The sequence below is a fragment of the Dromaius novaehollandiae genome, chromosome 2 (assembly GCF_036370855.1).
Source record: "Dromaius novaehollandiae isolate bDroNov1 chromosome 2, bDroNov1.hap1, whole genome shotgun sequence".
NCBI lineage: Eukaryota > Metazoa > Chordata > Aves > Casuariiformes > Dromaiidae > Dromaius > Dromaius novaehollandiae.
The window spans coordinates 148,972,241-148,997,912 of record NC_088099.1 but is presented as its reverse complement, the minus strand read 5'-3'; positions in this window follow the sequence as shown (position 1 = coordinate 148,997,912).

Sequence of the window (25,672 nt, the reverse complement as noted above, 5' to 3'; positions counted from 1 at the left end):
GCAGTAAGGGTAAAACGTGCAGGCGACTCGCACACTGCGTGAAAGAGGATGCCCTCTAGCGACTGGCAGGCAGAAAAACTCTCAGACCAAGATGTTACACTAGGCGGGGGGAGTAGAAGCAATAGAAAACTCTGTGCTTGCATATAGGAAGTATAAAAGGAGGAGTAATTTCATCCACTGCTTTATCTTAACAAGAATCTTCTGGAAGGAGACAGGCCAAATTTAAAGAAAACAGGAAAACAAATCATACTTTCACTAGCGTGACTAGAAAAAATGTCTCCAGACATTCACTGTGAATATTTGTTCAAATAAAAAAATACAATTCCAAACTGACCTTCACTATGCAGCTGTCCTTCCCTGTACGGGCTTTTAGAAATATTCTGAGGAGCTGGTTAGAAAGCTTGAAAAAATAGTGAACCTTAATTGTTTTTTTAAAGCATTAGCTGGAATTGAATTTTAAACTTTAGCAAATATGTAATCAGACCAAAAATCTGACACTGTTCTGGTCCTGCCTAGAAATGAAATAAAGTATGGGCTGCATGCATGCATCTTTGCTAAAGCTGACAAGCTCCATTTGCATTTGAGTATCAAATATTTGTAAGTGCTACAATCCAAGGACTCTTTGTGGTCATCATTTGCTGGCTAACTTAAATAATATTTAGCAAAAGCATAAATTGCTCACAGACATTTTAGAAAAAGAAATGCATATAATTGGAATAATTAAGGATGACATTATTCAATATGATTATTAACTTGGTAGTACTAGCCATCGATAATATAAAGGCTCCATTGTTCACATCTAAAAAGAATTTGAAACTAGGACTTTGGTGACTGTAGAAGTTTCTTGCCTCTTGACCTACAGTTTGCTAGCTGGTGTCTGAAACAGGCTGTTATCATCTAGTAGACATGCAGGACGGGGAACAGGAAGGGACATGACATGGGCTTTGGCAGTTTCTAGTTGCTTTCCTGGGAATTTGTTAGCGATCACTGCTGGCAATATTACTCAGTTAAAGTTTTCAAAAAAATAATTATATCTTTATTAGGCTGCATTCAGAAAGGGGTAGTAAGAAAGATATTCTCCTTTATGTACTAACCTTCTAATCTTTTCTTCCTTTGATGTTGCTATAGGAATTGTATTAATTCACATTGTGAGAAAGGACAGATGATGGGCTCCTCATTTTCATATTTGTTTTGTTACCGTTAATCAGATCTGTAATGACTTCAGGCAAGCGTTCAGTTGCTGAAATTATTACTACTTTGATTTTAAAAAGGAATATTTACCTTTTGTTTCCCTTTATTTTTAAGCAGTTGCTTATTTAGGGACACATTGTCATTCATTTGTTGTATATTTTTCAGGTGTGATAAAGCATATCAAACAATCAGTAGATGTGAAGAGACAACAAATAGATTTATAGAAGTGGATATTAAATGCTGAAACTGTTTTCTTACCATGACATATTGTATTCTAGTTGGGTGTGCTTATTAGCATTTGAAATGCGGTATTAGAATATGCAGGTAACATGTTTGGTAGACAGCTGTTCTTGTCTGGAAACCCTCAAGGTAAAGGAAAATACTTGTCTATAAACCATACACTTATAAAACGTTTTTAATTTCAAAATATCATGTAAGAGAGAAAAAAATAGAAATGAGAAGAGCTGGTTGTAAAGATTGTGTTTACACATTTTAGATAGCTTATTGAAAGCAATCTATTTGTTTGCACCTTAGAGAAAACAGTGTCTAGTGGTTATTCCATTTTTTAATTCTTAAATAAACAGTATTATCAAATGGCTTCAGTCCTGCTAAAATGCCTCCTTTATTCAGTAGAAATTGTGGAGGTTAGTAGACAGCAACAAGAGTGTGAACTGGTGCTTTTAATTATGATGTACAGCTTAATGGTAAATTGGGGAGATTCAATACAGAGTAGAAGCTCCTAATGGGGAGGGGGAGCTACAGTGGATCTGCTCAGCCTGGTAACACTCCTCTCCTTCTTTGAGCAGAGAGGAAAAAAATGCTGGAGCAAAAGGCTCTGAGGAGACCAGCTGTCCTTAGGTAATATCAGAATCATGAAACAAAACTTTTTTTCTTTATTTTTTTGTCTCTGATATTCTCATAGATGTTTTATGTAACCGGAGAACAGGAATAATAATTTTTAAAGGCAGCTGTGTGAGGTAAGTGCTTAGTTGACAGGATTTTGATATTTATATACTTCGGCTGCTTTGAAAACTGCAGTGTCTCCTCTTCCCTTGTGCTCTGACTCCAAGAGAGGTGCCGCGTTGAGACTCGGGAGGATCCAGATGAGGCAGCAAAGAGCCTCCTGCACAGCTTTCCTTCGTTTTCTGATCTTCCGGCGTTCACAGGGATGCTGGCAATTTGGAGATAAAGAGAGTGCAACCGCATTGTTTCTCCCACAGGTTTCAGTGGCAGAAAAGCTCTAAAATTCGGAGGATGCCTTGCCGTTGCAGAGTGGGAGAAACCGAAGGCAAATGTGCCACAGCTTATACTCCACAAACCTTCCCGCTGCACCTGCAGCCCCAGCAGCCGGTGCAAGCGGAGGAGAGAGGCACTGGGCAGGTGGGCAGCCGCCTGCACGGGGCAGCTGGCCGCGTACGGAGCAAGGGAGGAGAAGACAGGCCTGTGAACGCTGTAGAGACGCTTACAGACAGAGCCACCGTAATGTGGAAACAGATACGCTTTGGCTAACGCAGTCAAGTATGTGGAACCGCGGACCATGGAATAGCAATCAAGGACACAGTAGTTTCATTCTTTTGTTTCCTTTCTGGTCCTAATCGCAGCTTGAAAACTTGGCAAAGCGGTTTCCTGTGAAAAATGACAAGTGAAAAAGAAATCTATTATGCCGAATTGTTTCTAGCTGTTGAGCTAGACAGCTCTGACTCATTATGTTCTCATATGTGCTGAGCATACACCCACCATATATTGGCTGAGCACAACCATAACCTTGCAATCATTAGAGTTATGGCTTTAACCCATTTTTACTGTGCTTGCTGCCTTGATATTGAAATGCCAAACAAACTTACAGTTTATGGACTATTAAAAAAACTTTGGATAAAAGACAGGCACATTCTCCTCTTTAATCGCATACACCAGATAAGGCTATGGCTACTTTCTGTAAGTGTCTCTTCAGCTCTCTCAGTGCTTTTTCATCTCATCTTCAGGGACTAATTAGAGTTTCAGGTAGTATCTTCTCAGATAAAAAAGAAGTTTAGACCTATTCAAAAGTGGCTTGTTACATTCAACATTTTTTGGCTGAAGACAAACCTCATTTTCATCTTTTAATGCTGTGTAAACTTAGGTTCAAATCCTACTCTTGAGGAAGTAAATAGTGCAGATCTGTTTTCTTTGAGGAGCTCTAAATTCAAACTCAAATTTAAACTTTTTAATACAATATGTGTTACTTTAAAATGCTCTGTTAATATACATACAGAAATATGCATATGTAATTATGGTTATATCTCTATAATAAATATTTTTTGTCTATATCCATGATGTACACCTGTCTCTGTATTTATGTACATGTGTGTATAACTGCATATACATACATATACGTACGTACACACACACACACACACACACACACACACACACACACACATATATATGCACGGTTAATCCTGCTCCCCATTCTAACAAAAGAGACCATACAGGTCCTCAGAAATCTAATTTAACAAACTGGAAGTCCAACCATATATTCACCAGAAGAATTAAAGTACATGTGGGAAGAAAATTTGTTGGATTTTAAGAGATGTTATTTGTCAGACCTGAGAATTTAAACTGTCTGTTTATAATTTGGTTTTAAGTAGGGAAAGTCTGTTTGAACATCTGGTAAGGCTATAACTGAACTTTCCTCTCTCACGTCATTTCATCCATAAAGTACTTGGAAGGACTATATTATGTGACCTCAGACCATAGAACGGTTACAGTTATTAGGTCAAGTCTTTCAGCCTTCATAATAAGATTTCACTAGCAGTGTTGTTGCTATTGCTAGGGAGCAAAAATTATCTGAAATTTAGAAAGGATTAAACTTGTGTCAGATGACATTTTAGACTTGCATCTTAGAAATTAAGTGGTGTTTTGTTTCTAAACAATTTTTTTTTTTGTCTAAATATTCCCTTACCACAGGCCAGATTCTTCTAACTTTACTCAAGCCAACTAATCCCTTACTCTGCAAGTAACTTAGCTGACCTGAGCAAGACCTTCATGAAGTCAGATTTTATTTCATCAGTACAGAGGCTAGATTTTAATGTAATCTAAATGCCTGTAGAAGGATGACCAGTGATGAAAAGTTTCTGGATCTTCTCAGTGTTCCTCTGTGACACAGCTTTTCCACTGAGTCCTTTCTCCTTCACTGTGGTAAACATCATCACCTTGGCTTTCCCTAGGCCTGTAATCTGGACATCATCTTTAGTTCTTTTATCTAGGTTGTGTCCAAGTCTTGCAGACTGTTTCTGGAAAATTTATCTAAGAGACAGTCCCACCCTTTCCCCACCTAAAACTTTGACAAAGATTCTACTTATCTCGTTATTCAATGACTGAAATATCTTCTTTCACTGTCCCTCACAACACTTTCTTGTTTTATTGATTTTTCCAGAATGCTGTTGCAATCAATGCAATTTTTGCTAAGCCATTGCTATGAGCACATGACCCCCCTCCTCATCTTTCTATACTTCTCGTTTCTTTATTACATCAAACATGTTATTTCCCTTTGTTTTCAAGGTTCTTTACAATCTTACTTCACCTTAAGCCTTACTTCTTCTTCCAGTCTGAGATCCTGAGAGGCTGACTCCTATGTCTGTGTAACCCGCAGTGACATCCTCCATCATTCATTTCTTTGATTTTCAACCTTTCTGCTTTCTCCCACTGTGCTCCTGAACTCAGGTGGGTACATGCTGCCAGCACAGGAGGCTGAGAGGTCTGCAGAAACTCCTCACACCACTGATGCTTCAGAGTGCTCTGCCCTACTGCTCACCCTGCTGAACACTGCTGCTAAACTGCTGCTTTGTATTCCCTTGTCAGTAGCCCTGAGTTTCTTCTCAGAAATCAGACGTAGGAATGGTCTTTCGGTTTTGTGTATAGCACCCAGCACGGTGGGTCAATCTGTGACTGGAACTTCTGGGGTTTACGGTAGTAGACATCATAAAAAAATGTTTTTTTGAAACTGAAGGGAAAATGAAGTGCTGTCCCATGTGCAGCAGACAACAGTTTGCTCGGATGCTTTATGAATCAGACAGCTACTGAGCTTGCTTGTGTATCTTGGGCTGCATTCTTCTTTTACAACAAATTTGTTCCTGAGGCTAATTGGGCATGCTATTTTTCAGCTACAAATAAAAAGTGTCTCTTGCATGCCTGATTTTCTAAATTCATTGCAAGAGCTTTGCAATGGTCTGTTTGTCAAATCTACACTTCACAAACTAATTTGTGAGTTAAAAAAAAGTCTTACAGCTTTACCTCATATGATACTTTATCAGTTTATTCTTCTAAACATTCTGGATCACTACATGCATCACTGCAACTCTAAAAGCTAATGGTTAGAAGTAACAGTCTCAAGTTATATGGCATTATCATCCTTATGCAATTTTTTATTTTATACAAATTGGCATCAGATTAATAGGGTATAAAATTTTCCTTTTAAATTGCACTAGTGAGCAACCAAATTACAGTTCTTCTCATTCTATTGCATTTTTTCTTTACTTTGTCTATTTTTCTTTCTTGCTGGAGGGAGTCTTTGAATCATAGGTGATCATATAAATGAATTTTTATATCATATGTTGAAAAAAGGGTAAGTTAAGCCTGACACCTCAGCAAGGTTCCCAGCCTCTCCTTCAGCTTCCACACTTTCTAAATTCTTATTTCTCTTTTTGTATTACTGGTGTTTAGCTCTGGACCTTAATGTGTGCTCAACACCTCTTCATTCTGCACACCTGAAGGAGACTCTCATTGGGTCTCCATCACATCCCAGCATTACAGTAAATCTATTCTACTGAGGAGATAAAATGTGCTAGCACTCCCACAAAGTGGGACTGGACAAACTATAACTAAATGATGGCTATTAGGCCACTAGATTGGTCCAGTGATCTTTTAATGCATTGGTTTGCATTTAATATCTTCAAAATCTGTTACTTTTTTAAGGTCCAACAGGTGACAGTAATTGTATAACTCTTAGTTCACTCTCAGCTAACCATACTGTGGCAGCCTCAAATAGCAGAACAACAAAGGAATGAAATAATGAGAGAGGCAAGGTTTGCAGAGGAGCAAAACAACTTTTATTGTGGTTGTATCTGGGAGTATAAACAAGCATTCAAGAGTCTTTTGAAATAAAATCAGTGAACTTCAAGCTAATAATGAAAGAATAATTTCCAAAATGCTGCATATTATATATTTGAAATGAATCTTTCTCCTACGTTTCTCTCATCAGGCTGTCTCAGAGTGCTGCTTGAAATCTCATGAAGAAACAGGACTGTTAGGCAGGAAGCAATGCTTATTTGCTGCAGTTTCTTCTCCCATCTCCTCAGCAATGGAAGTTAGTAGCCACTGTGCTGGACAGGCTACATCTTCTCCTTATCTCTCACCAGATCTGGTTTGTGCTCTCAGTGCCTCTCACTCCACCTCAGCTAGGGACAGATAAGCATGAAAGAAATGGTGAAGGCAGTTGCCTCATTCAACAGTTTCTCAGCCTGCAGTGGCACGAGTAGCATAGATAGCAAAGGTTTTTTAGGCAGAGAGAGAAATGAGGAAAGGAAGGATAAGACAGACCTATATCACAGAGGGATGTTCTTCAGGAAAGTTTGGGAGAAAACAGAATGAGCAGGAGGAGTCTGGAAGATAAAGAAGACTTTAACTGGAGAAAAGAAAGGGGGAAAAGATAACAGTACAGATTTTGAGATGACTCAGACTGAAGGAAAGAGAATTAAACTGAAGGAAAAAATCTGTGAAGCAAAGAAGCTGAATCAAAGAGGGAAAGGAAAGAAAGGTGTCTTACTTTCCAGTGATTTTGCTTCTTTAACATATTTTAAAATTAAAAAACCCCTCGTTTCCACCGGACATTTATGCCCCACATTTCTTACTAATGGCAGCAAAAATAAAATCACTGTTTAGGACAGGCTTTCAGCAGTTATTGATGTTTTGAATCAAATATTACATTGTAACTCTGATGAGACTATCTATTTATTTTAGTGGCAAACATTCAGGAAGTTTTGTGGGATTTCATTTTTTTAAAGTATATAATAAGACAGAATTTTCTCAAATCTCAAAGTATTGGCAATATCCATAAAAAGTAGAACCCTTTTTTCACCAAAACTTTTCTTTCTTTTCTCAGTCAAGCCTGTGAGGTTGAGGAATATGGGACCTGATGAATATGGGATCCTATAAGATGCAACGGCAGCACGACAGATAACTGGCAGAAATATATATGCATATGCTAAGCAGCACACAGGCAGGACATCGCATATATCAGAGCAAGCAGAATAAATGTACCTTGAGTAGATAGCTTGCAAGTGCTCAGTACATCATACATGTCCCCGATGTGCTGGGCACATATTATGCCCACTTTAGAACTGATCTGAGCATGAGCTGTGGTCATTTGTCTGGGAAATATGGACGTCAGGCACCCCACATGGAGACAATTCTGCCTCGGCTGCTATACATTTAGAAGTCCAAACCAATTGCTGTTGTCCTCTTTTTTTTTTTTTTTTTTTTTTTTTTTTTCCTGGATGGAATTTCCAGCATAAACATATCTAAGGAAAGCCATAGGTACAGGCCTATGTAGACACCTGTCCAGGGATGTATACATAGCTCTACATGTAAGGATCTGGAATTATGAAGCAAATTGTAATCAATGATAAAATTCAATTTATAGCATTCATCCATTTGATAACATTTAGATATATGTGAAATAGACTCTTCAATCTTGCATTTAAGAAACACAGAAACTATTGATACATGCAAAAAATGAGAACAATGACTTGAAAATATGCTGACTTAACACATCTGTCTCTTCTCTGCTTCCAGTTTTGTTTCTCTCCTGCCTCCTATAAAATCTTCCCTGTATCCAGCTTAGATTCAGAAAGTGGCATAATTTATCAAGGTAATGAGTACTGTGTTGAAGTGGAACTGTGATTCCCTAGTACACAGGTGTCTGAAGATTTGTCAGAGGGTTTTTTAATGTTTGTTTAACATTCATTTAGGTTTTTAAGAGGTATTTTAATAGAAAGATAGTTATTCACACCACTGTGCTGTGCTTGCTATGTGCTACAAAATAGTTTCAGTTCAGGAACAGCCATATATCATTTTGTGACTGAAAAAAAGAGCAGCATTTAACATTTTACTTCAACCTAGGGGCAATTATTCTGCTCCTGAATTCCTTAAATGGGTTTTTCATTGAATGTTGGGTAGCCTTGGTTCAGAAAATGTGGCCTAATTTTCATCTTTCTGTTTGACAGAGCATACTAGATGGCAAAGGGTCATGTCAGCTACTTGAGCATCTTGATGCATAAGCAACTTGGTGCAAACTGGACTTCTTGATAGAATATCTGCAAAGGACAGGATTTGCAGATCAAGAGTTGTTTTCTTCACTTAAACGTTCCGTATGTGTTCATCCATTCACTGGTGCAAATGTGGGTGCCAATTTTTTAACTTTGTGTGGACGTAACAGAGCACTTTTCTTTGTACTCTTTCTTGGTATGAACTAAGCCAACATTATTTCCATATAACCTTGTGCACCCTGCTCTTTGTGTTGTAGCAAGCAAAAACTGTAGCGAGGAAAAACATCCATCAGAAAACATTGCTTTCTTTCTCTGTGTCTTTAATCTGCTCAGTACCTAGGAAGTCTGTGAATTCTTTTGCTGTAAAGAAAAGCAGCATGCTGCCAACAGTTCAGCCCTCCAACAATGTCAATCAATAAGGCTCCAGGCTAAAAAAAGATCTGAGTACTGCAGATTTGGGGATTTAATTTCATTTCCACTCTTACCCATCAGTTTCCAAATAACCCATCTTTTTACTTGCTTACTATTTCTTTCACTGATACCTAGGCTATTTCTCTTATACTTCAAAGTCTTACCATGCTCTGTGACAAGGCCTTCTTAACAAGACCCTCAGGAAAAATTCCACAAAGATAAAATTGCAGAGAGAGTCTCAGTTGTTTTTAGAATTGTTCATAATTTTTCTAACAGAAGAGTTTGTTGTGGGAAAATGCTGATTTAATAGAATCTAAAGGACTAATATTAATATTAATTGAATGGAAATTTACTTCCATAGGAGACAATTTACCTCCCTGGGCTGCCAATTTCCTCAAACCAGTCTTCTAGGTGCAGGCTTGATAGTTGTTCCCAGGCTCTCGACTGCCATTTTCCTTCCTTCCACATCCCAACAGGGAATTAGAGATCTCAGAGCTCATGAGCATCATGTTCATCATGCTACTCATATTACCAGCTGCTTGACTGGAGGACTTCAAGGATTCCCTGCCTAATTAGAAGACCTGTTGTCGACCTAGCTGGCTCCAGAGGTTATTAGCCAACCAAGGGAACTGACCAGCTTGGATGGCCACCCATGCATTTTGGTTCCCAAATTTCATGTTTTTTTCTGAATTTGTTTTTCATGTAAAGTGCTGCTTCTCATTCAAGTTTGCAGTTTCAGACTCATCTCTCAAGAGTTCACACCCTCATTTTTTTGTGTAGAAAAGGATTCCCACCATTTCACTTATTAAAATTTTTCCTTTGTGCACAACAGCAGCAAGTAGGCAATGTACTTCTTCATTCAGGTGTGACTCTCCTTTAATTTCTTCACTCTCTTCTGCCCAGATTTATCTGATGTAGTGTTACCGTGGATAGTAAGGTAATTCTTTGATTTGGCTTTGCGCTCTTCACTGCCTCAGGTATCTTCACTTTTGAGCACTCTTTCTTCTCTAGGTGTTCTTTCGATAACTTTCCCCTTTATGAAACTGGTTTATAATTTTAATTTTCAGAGCAGCACTGTCTTTCACTCAGTTTTTGATAGGTCACGTGTTGATGCAGGTTTCTCAGTTTCACATACAGGGGAGCTCCTCTTACAAGGGAGTTATCAGAACTGGATATGTCTCATTGCACTCTCATTTTGACTCATAGGTCTCCCCTGCAATGACCCAAGGTAACTTCCAGTATAAGCCAGGACAGAGAAACAGAGTCATCCAGTGGCTTGGGCCTCAGCTGCTAAAACGAGCTGTACTGCACTTTCCATTGTCCACTTGGGTTTCTGAGAGTGTTTTAAAAGTGCTTTGTTTAAACCTCCAGATTTCTAAAAAGGGGTTTGTCTTCATTTGCCAACAGCCCATTGAGAAGACAGCAATCTAATGCCGACAACCCAAATTGTTATAAATTTTGACTTAGCTAATCTTCCATCTTATATCTTTGTATAAAATAGCCACTAGATTTTCAAGTTGAGCCCATGACTATTTCATATTCAGCAGCCACACATGACTTCTCTTTATTGGCTATAGCTTAAAGCTTGTTATGATACTTTGCCAGAAGGCTAAAGAAGTCTTATCCCACATCTGTACATGGAAACTGAATTGGAAGAAGAATAATAACTTACACTTTGAAATATTCTGGTTATTATTAGAGATACCTGTATGAAATGAGGTATCTTTTCAGTCTATAAAAGTGATTATATTTCTTAGCAAGTGCAGATTCTAGCACCAAAGACTCCTGACCTGGGACCAGAGGAAAAACAATTTCATTCCCACCTCTCTCTTCCTCCATTTTATTAGATCAGTCATCTCCAACTTTCTGCCAATGAAAAGTTTTTCCGTGTGGTATTGGTTCTGCCACTTTTCTACCCTGATTTGAGATACAAGCAATGTCGTCTTTCTGCAGAATGTCCCTGAGAATCTACCCCATACTATTTCTTTACTGTTTGCCAAAATTCTTGTCCTCTTAGTCCTGTCTCCATTCTAGCTGCACCTCTGTATTTCTTACTGATTTCTTCACTCCTTAGTTTTTAACTCTTAATTTCTGAGGTTGCTATTTCCTTAATCAGCACTTAACCTAGCTATGCATAGATAATTGTTATCATATTGTTTTTCCACTTTTTCCCACACAAATGTCAGTCCCACGCGGGCCGGGGGCTCCTGGTGCAAATTCTGTGCAGGCTCAAGTCAGATTGTACCTGTGTGGGGTAACCTCCAAAGTAGTGTCAAACCCCTTTCTTATTAGGCAGTCATGAATCCTAATTGCTCAATATTCCCAGTAAAAGTAATAAAATACCTCTTTTTACAAGCACATAACACAAACTGCTGCTATGTCTGCCTGGCTTTCAGTGAAATTCTACTGTGTTTACAGATCAGCTCTTTATTGAACTTTCAGAAGGCACACATTAAAGCTGTCATAAGCTCTTAAGAAAACTGATACATTGCAAACCCATTGTCTGAAGTCTTAAAAACTTATGGAGTTTGCTTTTGACACCTGTTGGCCCAAAGTGAAAAAAGACTCCCAGCCTTGCTGGAGATCCCAGGTGGAGACAGGCTCAAAGGGGCAGGAGTTTCTGCCAACATTTCCTGGAAGCTAAAGGCAGATGAATTGAAGGGCCATACTTTGCATAGAGTTCAGTTACATGGTAGTGTGCAGCTTTTTTGTCAAAATTCAGTCTAAGTCAGGATTGTTAAACGCTGCCATAACTAACAGTGAGTGCTCCTGGACAGCTGAGTGAGGAATCCTGGACAGGTGAAATGAAAGGCACAGGGTAATAGTGGTCCTCTTCCCATGGTCGACTCTGCAACGACAGCTTCTTTGGGTTGTTGTGTGCTAATTCCTCTGTTGACACCAAGCGTGCCTTTTGGACAGGCATAGGCAGGCAATGAGTTATTATAGATAAAATTATAAGGCCATGAGCTGAAACTAGTCAGGCTGATGCAAGTGGAGTGTGTGTGGTAGTCTCACTGAGGGCTTGCTCTCATTGGACTCATGTTGATCAGACATACGTTGAAGTCAGAGTTTAATTCCACAACTTATATACAATTTAAATAGTCAGACCTTCTAGTCTCTGTTCTGGTTTCCCCTCAGGCTATGCATAAGGACCGTTAACGTGGAGCGAGATATCCAGCCTCTCCTAGTGTAGAAGAAGGGCTACAGAGAAACCTCAGAAATAACAGCTGAGAGGTAATGATAGTAACAGGCACCTCTCAGCTGAATCCAGCGACTGGCTATGTTAACATGCATCTTCTAGTCTGGGGAAAAAGAAAGCATGTTATCTCAAAGTACTTGTGATTTCAGTACTTACACCATTCCTTGGTTTGTAAATGCTGCTTCACACCTGCTTCAGTGCAAATGAGAATAAATTAGTTCTTTCACTCCCTCCACTCCACAGCCTGAAACAGTCTCTGCTGAGATGCAACAGCAAATAGACCACTTCTGAGCCAGTCCAGTGCCTTTGGTTTGAAAGGTGTCTTGTAGTGTAGCTTAGAAAGGTAGCTTATATTGTAGCTTGATTTTGGTTGGGAGACCTGTCTAGTCAAATGCAACCTGAGATGCTCTAGAGGGGCACTGAAATCTTAGAAACACAGGAGTTCGGGTAGGTAATAGTGTTGAGCAGACACCCACCTGTTTCTGCTCAAGGACTGTAAGCTCTGAGGGTAGGCCTGGCTAACAGAGAGGGCAAATGATAACCTGGCAACAGAACCTAGCCACTTTTTTAAGCTGAAAGTATTTAAGGAAAATCATAACTTCATGGAATTATTTTTATTCTTTGAAGGCTCAGATTTGGAAACTAATTAGCTTTTGTCAGGAAAAAAAATGTCACAATACTAATGAAATAGTCCCATGACTTTAAAGATCAATTTCCCAAATATGTCACTTGTCTTCTGAAAGTTGTGTAGCCCCTTATTTCTATTTGCAAGGGCCAGAAAGAACCTCTGACCCATTTTTTTCCCCCCCACTAGAATAAATATTTATTGATACAACCCTGTATTTGTTCCTAGACTGGTTGCTGAAACATCAAAGTATTTCTAAATAGATTTAAAATAACTGCCTCTCACAATATAGATTTTATTGTATACATCAATTTACCTAACTATGAAAGCAAAATGCTAACAAAAAGGAAGGAAATTTTTGTTTCTCTTCAGTTCCTAAAGAACATTGAACAGCAGTGATGCAGCGCACTATAGATGTCCAAAACTACTTCCCAGATATTTATTTACACTAAGGTAACCTTTACAGCTCAGAAAAAAGAATAACCTCTTTTATATTTTAGATAAACTAAGGAACTTCAGCTTTTCTGTATGAGGTGAATCCCGGTCTTCCCAGTTATTGACAGGGAGATGTTAATGCTGCAATTTCAAAGTTGTTTTGGATTATGTTTACTAAGTTGGTGCTCTGAATGGAAAAAGTCTAAGTCCCTGCAATAGGATCCAGACAGTAAAATTTCCAGGGACTGTCAGTACAGACAACTAAGATATTGACAATGACAAGAAAAGGGCTAATTGCAAAACTTGAGAAATAAATTATTTGGTTAAGACTACATTTGAACTGACCTAGATAGCTCCTGAATTTCTTATGGAACACTGAAAACCCACTTCCATTAAATCCAAATTCAGATCTGGATATATGGAGACCTTTTTTTTTTCAATTTTTTTTTCTTTTCTAGCTATAGACTTTTTGATGAGGAATACCCATAGTTCAGTTGTTTAGGGCTGTTGGTTTTTTCTATTGACACTCCTGGTAGACTTCATCGTTAGATTGATTTCTTCTCAGGATCAGTCTTTAAAAACCCACGCTTTGAGAGAAGCAGTAGAGGAAGCAACAAGGGGATTACATTGGGAACATGAGGAGAAATACATTGATTAGCATAAGAGGTAGCTGGCAGCCAGAAAAGGTCAGGAAAGAATGTACTCCTCCTTAGCCCCTAAATTTTGGCTAGATCCAAGCTGAAACCCACTAGTTATGCTCAAACTAGTAATCAAAGAGTTTTTGTGCGTGCATGTGTATGTGGGAATCTCCTTTTTCTGTGTTAAGCTCTTCTGTATAAGGAGTTTAACCTAGTTAAAAAAAGCACAGCATCAGTTAAATCCACAATTATTTCTGTGATTGTGCTTAGAAAAATTCCTTAGGCCAGTGTGCTTGCAACAGCAGGCTAATTCATTCTACCTGAACAAGTGCTTTTTCTCATGAGAAGGATGCCCGCTTTGACTCAACGCAGACATGTCAAAATAGCTTTCTTTTTCTGCACAATAAACTCCGCTCTACATCTATCCTGCTGTTTTCAGACATCCATAGGGCATTTGAACTGTATACTGATGAAACGAATCTAGGCAGTTGGGGAATCGCTCACAGGAAATTTCACTGAAGGTACTGAACATGTGGATGGATGCCTTTTCTTAACTGTAGCAGCACATTTAAACTAAGACATTTCTCAGTGGACAAAAAACACTGTTTCTGTAAGTTATCCCTATGATGCAGACTGGTACTGGATTGAGAATGCCCTGCAAGAACACCACTAATATCCAGCTGTGGCTTCCATTTCATGAAATTTTATCTGACAGGTTTTTTTATAAAGTCATTGTTATATCCTTTCTCTCCCCAACAAATAGAAAATTTCTGAAATTTCTAACTGAAATCTGGACTCTGACTCAAAACTAAAAAATTGACCATAGATATACCTAATTGTTATTCCCATGATACACTGTATCATGGCATACAAATCTAAGTATTTCAGATACTAATTTGTTCAGTCAGAAAAGAAATCCTCAAAATTTCCACAAAAAACATATACTTCCTGGAAAAAATGCATTTAATCAAAAAACAATTATCCACAGAGAAATAGTTTTGACAGAGCATTATTGATCAGTCCCATTTGTCCCTCTTTCATGCTGAATGCTAAGTAAACATATCTCCTCGGAGAGCCAGACTGTATCTGGATTTGGTGTCTTTACTAACACCATTATGTAGCTCTGAAGCTTACTGATCCTTAGTACTCAGAACCTGGCTAATTTCCCCATGGAAATGAGTTTTGAAGTCCAAGGATTACTATGGACTTTGAGTGTTAACTGATGACAAACCACTATTAATGCAGCTTGTATTTGATGTGTTGCCCATTGCTTGCTTAAATTTCAGATGCTTTCCCTAGGTTGCATGTAGCCACCAATACTCAGCTAATAAAGAAACTCTAGGTATAGTGCTAGTATCACATATTCCTGGACGAATTTTGAAGAAGCAAAATTTCCTCATCTGTCTTAGAAGAAAGCAAAAATGCTTACCTGAAGTCCACTTAAGACTCAGATATTTTATACATATATATTATGAATTTTCCATTTCTTTAGGAAACACTTAACTTAGGAAAGGGTAGAACAAGACTGGTTGTTCAATTTTTTTTGTTTGTTTGTTTGTTTTAATGAAACCTCCTTTTGTATATGCATTATAGTTCTTTATAACATAATCAAATAGTAATCTTTCACAGAAGCCCTGCCTCATTCAGGCAAAATGGGGACTGCTGCTTGGAATGAATCATAGCTTTGGGATTTCTAAAGTTATCAGCCAAAGGACTCTTGCCTTGTTTGTTACAAAACTGGAAAATATATAATCCATGAAGCAGGAGGTTTGGGGTTTATAGAAGTATCCTGGGAACAGGATGCTAAACACCAGCATTTTCTTGATGGATGTGTGTTCCTTATTTTCCTGCAACTCAACCTCTGAAACACATGAAAACCATTGATAGGATCTTCTAAAAGATAAATTAATTGATCTTTGTGGAACATTCCTTTGAATGAATATGCAATGGAAAAGCCCAGGTGGAAATAAATAATTCTGTATTTGGTGCAGAAGCTTGAATGGCAAGCTGTAAATAATACATGGAAATACACACTCACTGAGGATGAAAAGCATTTTTTAATACAGTAATTGCTCATTCTGTGCCACTATTCATTGTGTGCCCTGGATGAGGCAGGTGTTCTGTGGAAAGAGCAATATGCAGCAGAAACTTGAAATCCATGCTAGTAAACACAGGGAGAATTAAAGCTGACCAGATCATCAGACTGAAGTTGACTCACATCCACCCACCATGCATTACAGGCAAAGCTAACATACGCTTATTTGAACCTATACATATGTAAATATCTTTAGTTTTCTCTTATATACCTGGTTCTCCAATCTGCCAACCAGCCTTGTAAAATTTTGTTTCCCCTCTTGCAGGTTTAATGAATGAAGCAACGAAGATTCTCTTCAATTTATGTTCAATATTCTGAATGACATCAGTGTCCTCTAAAATGGCATTAATACTTCACTATATGTACTACAAATACCTTACATGCTACTTTCTACAATTATATTTGTCTTTTTCACATAAAATATTAACAAATACAACAGGATTTCCTCTTTTTCCACTTTCAGCAGATGGATTCTTAGCTTTTAACAGAAATTCTTAATTCCTAAATGCATGCCTTTGTACATTTTACAATCAGGTTTCTTTCCATTACTATTTCCATTACTATTCCATTTCTATTACTTCAGTCTCTGAGATTCATCTTTTCTTCTTCATATTATTAGTGGCTCCTGTGGATTCTTTCTTACTCTTTTGTGTAAAATCATTCATGAAAACCGTTAATAAGTAAAAGAAGTTACTTTTAGCCAGTTCCTCACGCACAGTACAATTCTTGAACAAATGCTCACCTTATCTCTATGAATCCATAATGTCTAATATGGCCCTATCCAAAGCATCTGCATGAAATACAAATATATGAGATCTACTTCCAATTCTGGTCTTAATATACACATATATGCACAATAATATTGATTTAGCCTTTCACAATCTACCTTCTGTAAATTCAGATTTTATTTAATCTTTTAGCATTCTTATGCTGGGAAAAATCCCCCCAAACTCCCCAATATTTTAAACCCTAGCAATTTTATTTGAGACCTAACACAATTTTATTTGTCACTTCCTCCTCCTGCTGTATAACATGAAGTCAAGAATTGCTTTCAGAAGTGTATCCTTTCTATTTACCTTTCCATTTCTACCTGATTTCCTTCTTTAAAATTAAAATCCATCATCTGAGTGCATATACTATATGCAGCATATACAGTTTTATTTCCTTGAAAGTAATTTTGAGAAAAAAGAAAAAAATTAACAAGCATGGGCATGGTTCTGCCTATGACTGGGCTCTATGACTGCCTTCTTTGCTGACTCTACTGTTGGCTTGATTTCATCAGCTGTAATGTTTTGGTTGCAGTTCTCCAAGGGTCAATTTGCTGAAGGGCTGTCCTGTCTTTTTAGATGGCATTTAACTTTCAGTTGTATAAAAATGTTCTGCCTCTTACACGGTATTCTGCAAATATCTTATGACATCCATACTCAATGCCTTTCATTGTGAAGCAATGCCTGGCTCTCCTATATCTTTATATATTATACTGCTAAATATATTTAGTGCTCTCTATGCACTACTTATATTTTTGATGGTAATAATATAGATCAATTCATTTTATATTTCTGTGCAAGCTAGAATTTAAGTCTCATTTTGTCCCTGATTTTCTGATATACATACTTGTAGATGCAATCATGGCACTTTCCCTAACCCTCTTTCCGCTTGTTCCAAGAATTCACAGTACTTGTTCTCTTATTTTAACATATATTTGTAAGATATAGTCTTTATACTACCTTCCCTTACTTAATTTTTTAATCACTCTATTGCTTTTACATATTATATGTAAGCTGTGGTGGCAATATCTTACTGTGACAATTCTGTATGGATAGGCCTGCAGGCTGGAGAAGCTATAATATAAAATTACATTTTGATAAAAATTCTGTAGAGTGTCACTTGCTTTTCTTCATGTAACAAATCACTATGTAGAAGGCCAAACTTGTATCTTTGTTGTCATTTCCAGAAATAAGGCTGTACCAGCCTTTTAAAATGGCTTTAAAGTAGCTGTGTAAATTATAAAGTAATTTCATGGAGGGGATTTATATTCCTCTTCACAAGATAAATGGATAGAGAAGAAATCTCAGTTATACTTTTTGAAAGTTTTATTCGTTTACTGGAACGCACCAGTAAACTTCTATTTTGTCTCTTTGTACAGCCCAGTCATGTAGAATCATCTTGAAGATGTGTGTGCAGTGAAATAGTAAGCCACAACTGCTAGGCTCTGCTTCTGTCCTCGGTAGTAATTAATTTTGTGGTGTTGGGAAAAGCTGGATCACTCTAGTATGATTATGAGTCAAGGCTCAAATTGCTGCAGTAGTTTAAGACACCTGCAAGCCTCCAGACTTTTGTTACCACCTCTCTTCAGGGCCCGCTTCCCTTGCAGCAGAGCTGACATGAAGTTTCCTAGCTCTTCTGCAGCTTCTGTGCGAGGTCTAGCAATCTAGTTTAGACTGTTCCTGGAATAGAGCTGAGCTAAACAGTTGGATCCTGTACAGATGTTTTTGAAAAGCATTTGCACACTTTTCTGCTAAAATGCATGCAGGAGATGATGTAGTGACATGTCAGCCAAATCTTTGCAATTGCATGTATGTACCGTACTTTTAACTTATGTCATATCTGAAGTAATGGTGGCTTAATTTATGTCTTTTTCACTGACATTTAAGTTGTTATGAGAGTCACAACAGGACTCACATTATTACCAGAGATCAGCTGATGGGCAATAATTTATTAAGCCACTGAAGCTTGATTGGTGTGTGTTGAAAAACCTGTTTCCCTATCTGGAAAATAGAGATAACATTTCCTCGCAGTTCTCCTGAGGGCACTGGGAGGATTAAAGTTTGCACACTGCTACAAAATGCAAACTCCTACAGAAAATGAATCAAGCGTTAAATGATCCCACCCTTTGGAAAAGATAAGTGAGCACGTTCAGTCTGCCAGAGAAAGCAAAGCAATCATGCACAACATGAATATTTCCTATCCATGCTGTGAAAATGTGGTCTGGTTCTAGAAAGCCTAGAAGGGGTCAAAGCTCTAAGGCATTAGAGAATAATGAAGAGACACAGTACATTAACACCTTTTGTCTAATTAGGTGTATGTGTCTTTAATAGGTGTGCTCACGCATATATATGCATTTGTATGAAATTTCCTATGAATTTGCTGTTGATAAACTATCTGACAGACAGTTCGATATTGCTGTGGAGGTGAACTTAACTCTACAGTCATTCTGCGAACAGCAAGATTTATCTGTCATCTATCAAAGTCTAATATATGCAGTCTGTCTTGCAAAGAACAATAGAGTGAGGAAAAAGGGAAGAGTGTAGTAGACCACAGTTTATGCTTTTGAAAGTGTCCCAGCTTTACTCTGCTTACTCTGTTAAAAAGGAAATGATCAAAGGACTGGAAGCGCGACCTCCTCTGAGAGCCGCCTGGCAAGTGTTGTGTGATCACTAGCTTTTGTGCTGTTAGAGCAGCAGACTGCTCTGTGAACTATCTGGACTCTCATTATCGCTCATCTGTCAAACCTGCTGCCGCGAAAAGAGCTGGGGTTGAGGTCAACTTGTAAAGTAGCAGCAGCAGAAGCTGAGAGATGTGCTCTCCTCTTTGGGAAGCAGTTGTCAGCTCTCCTTCTGTAATGCAGTTAATCCGCTCCCCAGGACTAAATAAGCGCTGAATGTTGTTTCCTTCCTTTGCGCTGTGATCTATCCACATAGGTGCTAAAAAGTCTTTTCTTTTGGCCATGTTCCTGTGACCCTTCAGGAGTCTGTGATTGAGGGATGACAAACAGATGTTGCTGCTCCTTTTGGAAAATTCAGGAGAATCAGCTTGCACAGAAACTTTTCAGTTTTAAAGATTCAGGCAAAGCAGAACAATCTAAAGATGGTGTATCTTGGCACTTACCACAGTCTGCCCGAGGTAGCATTATATACTGGGCGTTAAATTCATGTCGTCAAATTATAGAAAAGAAAGGGTTCGATATACCAACCAAACAGTTCTGACTTTCAGAGGTAGAATATTTTCTTCTCCACAGAGTGTATGCCAAGATATGCCGTCCAAAATGCAGGTCTGTTCCAGTGGAGGACACCTAGGAATAAATCTTCTTTAGGAGAGCAAGTGTCAGCTAAATTTTATCATTAAAGCCATAATCTTGCCTTTCAGTGAGATCACAGGGGACAATAGTCATCTATTTGAAGCCTCTTGCAAATTCTCAGAGAGCAAAATATTACCAGTAGTTTGGGGTTGATTTTTCATAATAAATTTTTATGTTTTTTTTCTTGTCTGTAAATAACTGAGGTGTAAATAGCCATGGGAGATTTTCTTTAGTTATGTAATGTGACTGAGAATTTCTTTAAAATATTTTAAATATATTATGGTTTACAGGAAAAATACATAGTATCTATTGAAAACTGAGTATTTTTGCTGAAAAAAATTGAATCATCTGAAAACTGAAAAACATTTCAAGTTTTTGGACAAACCCAGAAATAATTTGATTCAGAAGTGTTGCCTTCAGGACATCATAAAATAAGTTGAGAGTTCCCTGCGACTATTCCTCTGTTACAGGGTATATGTAGCCGGGCTTCTCTAAATCTTTCTCAGCTAAAAGGTTTTCCCAGAAGTAACGCTGGTTCAGTGAAACAAAATCATTTATGGCAATTCTTTTGATTTCACCAAACTGTTGAAGACAATGCTGTGTACCTAAAATACTGGTCTTATATTTTGTCAGGGACCTTGGTTCCGCCTGAGCTGAAAGTTTGGCCTGTGTAAGTTTGCTCTCTACAAAGTAAATAGAAAGAGTAAGTGATCAAAGTTTTCTTTGTTAGCACTCTTTCTAGTAAAAAGCATAATCGGGAACTGAGCAAAGCTATGTCCAAATACTTCCTTTGTCTAAATGAATCAAAATTACGATATGGCCTCAGAGAATGATTCTACCTTCTTTATTTTTCATTTGGCCAAGCATGTCCTATTTCTAAGTTTCGAAAAGGTTAAGGAATCATTTTCTTACCCACTTCCTCATATCATTTAGCAGTACCTGTGTGTTAATCCAAATTTCAGTAATGTATTTGTCTAAAATTAGTCAATAAAGCAAAATGAAATATTATAGAAATATTGCTTCTTTTAGCAGTGCAACTTGCTGAAACTGTTCCTAAGTTTTATATGAAAATGACAGCCTACTATAAAATATCTCCTTTTAATTCTGCTCTTTAACCAGAGTAGGTGAAATCCTCATTTGGATTAACACTTGTTCATATGACATATAAGTAAAAGGAAATAAAAGGGAACTAGCATTGACTTCTAGAGAGGTAGAATGTGCCACAGTCACTCATTTGACTAATGTGAGAGCAGAACTAGGGATTTTGGTGGAGAGAAAAGAAATGAGGCTTGATTATTCTATAGCTTGAACTCCATACAAGTATCTTTTATGGCTCAAATAGAGAGGAAAATACACAGCAGTGAGACCACCATGGGAAGTCTTGGGTGGAAGGCTTGGATGCCTCACTGAGGTAGGATTTAACCTGTACACCTTCATTTAGTTGTTAATGATTGCAGGTCATGACCCTGATCACAAGCAGGAAGAAGGCTTGGCTGTTGTTCCCCTTGAGGTTGGGAAATGGGGTCCTGGTCCCCCAGGGAATACTGCCTCAGCCCGCTGGTGCCATCGCCTTGCCCCAGAGCCACCCACACCACACTGGGACTGGAGGGAGCTGGGGCTGTACTGCTCTGAGGGCTCATAATCGGTGGGCAAGGCAAAGGACTTTTTATTTAATTTTTTCATCAAAAAACACAGATTTGTTCAAACAAAAATGTTTCTCAAAATTATAATGATGTCTACTAAAGCTTGTCTGAGAACATTTCTTGGACCCAGGATAGATTCTCTGAGCAAAAGTCTGTAGACAAATTGCCCCAGAGCAAGCTGCTGCTTAGATCTTTCACTTAAGTCTGGTCTTCTGTATCCTAAGTCCCTTTTTCCCCCGGCACAGATTTGACCCTACAGTTTCCAGGCATACCATGAGTATTGGCTCCTCTGAAACTGGCCCTCTGTCCCTTCTCTTCACAAAAAAGCTTGAAAGCCTGTTCTGTTCCACATCAGGAACTGAAAATGAATGCCAGAACTCTGACATTTATCATGAGATGGAAATCTTGTTTTCTGTCCAGCCCTATTCAGTACTTCAGAGAGAACAGACAACAGGCATTCATCTTTATTTTTTGTGTATAAATTGAAAATGAGATACATTAAAGAACTATTTTGCTAGAGATTTCTAAGGGGTTTGGAGTGGTCAAGAGAGAGAGTTAATGTCTGGAAGAATCATTTTACACAGAAAAACTGAGACAGGTAATAAACTGACTTTGTCATTTATTTTGTGTAACCGAAGACTGCTCCTATCACAGCTGACTCTTTCCGAAGAATGGAAGTATATAACGCATTCTGGCATATTATTGAGCTAGAATAAATGAACGTAGCTCCTTTAGAATCAATGGAGTCACATTGCTTTGTACCAAGTCAGCAGCTGGCCCCTGTGCCTGACTGATCTGGCTGTTACAGTCTGGGCATTTGGTATGGAGCTAAGTTCAGGTGTGATGAGCTACTCTAACAGCTTTTCCTCTTTACAGAGGACGATGGCAGCAAACTTAGTCTGAGCAAATAACACCCGTGCTGGAACTTCATGGGCAGCTCCACAAACTCCCAAGGGCAGCCTGAAAAGCAGAGTCCTCATACGTATGCACAAATGTGGGTGTTTGTGGTACAAAAATACAATGCAAAGTAATTCAGTCAGCCACACTTGTTCTCTTTCTCATTTCTCTAAATCAGTTGGGTCCTTTTCCCCCCCTTATTATCTTCTGAAGATTTCTCTTACTCAGAAAAAAAAGGAAAAGTCATGAGTGTGATATTTTCGAGTCTAGCACTACCCCTCTCTGTGTACTAGAATTGTAGATAGTGTCAGAGACATCTATGTTGTAAAGTGTCTTGCGTACTAATGGTTAAAAGTTTCTGAGATACCTGAAAATTATATTTTTACAGTTGTATATGGTGTTTACTTACCTGAATAGCAACAACCATCTTTGCAAAGGTAATCTAGGCACACATTACTACCGCCCATGCAAGGACATGTTAATGAACACTAGAAAGAACTAAAGATATTTCATTCTAAAGCAGTAAATAACAGCTGACATCTTTATTTTTTCTGAGTGAGAGCTTTCTGGTGTTCTTTTGTGTTTTCCTCTATAATGTAGTCATGGTAGGACAAGTGTTAATTATGGTATTTAAATGATAGTCTAGTGAGAAGGAACAATCTACTTAAATTCCTGTAGTCCTGGTTTTAGAAAGATCAAATAAATCTTCATTGCATCTCAGTACTAGTTTTCTTTTAAGTATTTCCCTTTATTTATCTTCAATAGGTTTTCATTTCTGCAATATGTTATGGGGAAACATTAGTATCATTAGAGGGTAAATCTGATAGAAATTTAATAAAAAATGTTACCTAAAGTAGCTTTATTTTTCTGTTTTACTGTAAGTAAACGTACAATAAATGTGATAGAGTAACAGTCAAAGCCTAGAACATATAGTAAGAGGCACCCGATTTTCATCAGTTTAACCACATTTCAGTGTTGCTCTTTTACCTATAGCAATGTCTTGTATATTTAGAAAATTAAAGCTGCAACTGTGAATTTAGTGATCAGTCCTATTATGTCATTGCAATATTGCCATGGGTATGCAATGGCCTGGCAATCTGAGGAGAGCTGCTTCCTGATATTGGCTGTTATAAACTTACTCCTTGGTTCAGCATGACCTTTAAAGCCTTAAAGGCTTTAAAGTAAGCATTTGTCACTGTATCCAACTCTTTCCAGTGCTAAAATATCAGGCGACAGTCAAGTATTCTTACAAATGAAAAGTGTTCCTTTTGTCTTCCATGGCAAAGTAGCGGCAGCAATGAGGGTGCAGTGCACTTCTTGACAAAATATTGAGCAATATGTTTTCACATGGCTGCAGTTCTCCAGGAACAGGCCTCTGCTAAGTGCATCAGTGCATCTAGGCATTGATCCCTTATTTGGGCCTCTGAAAGCTTAGATCAATAACATATGCTTCATATGCATTTCAGCGAGTGTTTCTGCCTTTAAAAGCAGAAGCAATGGGAGTAATGTTTCAGCTCTTTAAATGTTTTGCTCCCTTTTTGACTATATAGTCAGTGTCAAAGACAAAATGGACACAGTAAACACACAATTGTAATTTAGTGGTGTTTCCAGTTAAAGGCAGCTTTTAACAACAGTTTGCATGCAGCAGCTGCTGAGATGCTGATGTGTGAATGATGTGATTCAGCACAGAACCTTCTATTGACAAATAAAACACATTATTATTAAAATTGAAGATTATATTAAAATGATAGACTCTAGTGTAGTAACTTTAGGTAAGCAATTACTTTTAATGATAGAGCCTGAATTTATGGATTTAACTCAATTCATTGATATAAATCAAGTGAACAATCTCTCGTCCTCTCTCCCATCTGAATGTTCTCAGACTAAAAGAAAATTTTGCTATTTATGGAGCAATCAGGCTGCTTGTTATAATAGTATTGCAAATTTGTACAGTAATGTTCTTTTGCATATTCTGAATCACCTATAAGATAAGCATAATTGAGTCTACTGACTGTTCATCTTTTGATCTTTGTTGAGACTGTTAAAAAAGCTACCAGCTACTTGCTTATGGACAAATTTCACTGTGTTTCTTGTGTCTGCTGAATTGATTCCATTACCAGAAAGGTAAAAATCATATCGATCAAATATGAATGAGTCATCAGACTATTGACATTTTGGACTACAGTTATGAGCACAAAATGAAGAAATTAATAGAAATAAAGGCAAATGCTTGTAAAACAAAAATCCAATTTTACTTTTTTCTAATTTCAGCAGTCAGAGAAACAGATACATGATATTTAAAAATAAATTTTAAAAAGTAGACTAGTATGGTATTTTCTTGATATATTTATTTTGTAACTGTTATCTGTTTCAAACACAAAAAAGCTCACTTGATCACCCCTGCATTTTAGTTCTGCTAGCAGAGCCAGTTCTCCAGGAAGGAGCGAAAGTAGTCTAAAAAAGCCCTGATCTTACAAAATTTAGACACTGAAAATTTCCAGCTCTAGCTGGTCACTGGTTGTCATGAAACACATCAGAACCGGAAAAAAAAGTTCCTCTCTTATTTGCTGCAGTTGATGCTGCTGATATATCACTAAGGATCTCCTAAAGCTCTGAAAGCTTTTGGTGGTGGTGGTGTGTATTGCTGTTCTATAACTACGAGGGCACAAAAGCATGAACCATTGACTTCAGGTCCTCATTTGCCAAATGGAGCTAGACTTCACCAGCAATTGTTGACTGGGTTATTGCTGCCTGCGGAAACCAGGAATACTCATCACCTGACTGACTAATGGGACTGTGTGCTGTTGAATAAAGGATATTTGACCGTAACTGCACACAGTTACAAGAATAATGAATTTTTTGGTTCCAAGGCCAAGCAAAAACTTTTGTTTAAAAAGTACTCAAATGAAACAACAAAAATGGGGGGAAAAGGTCTTTCTTCCAGACTAAAACTACTTTCCATATGAAACATAAGCCTGTGGTTTGTCTGTGTCACTTTCCTATGCCCTCTCAAATTTATATTTTTCAGAAAAGTAACTATTTGCTGGAGAAAAACTACAATTCTGGCTACTAATGTTTGATGTCTTTCCAGACAGGATAGTCTTTATTTATCCAGAACATTAGCTAATCATACATGCAATTATAATAGATACTGCT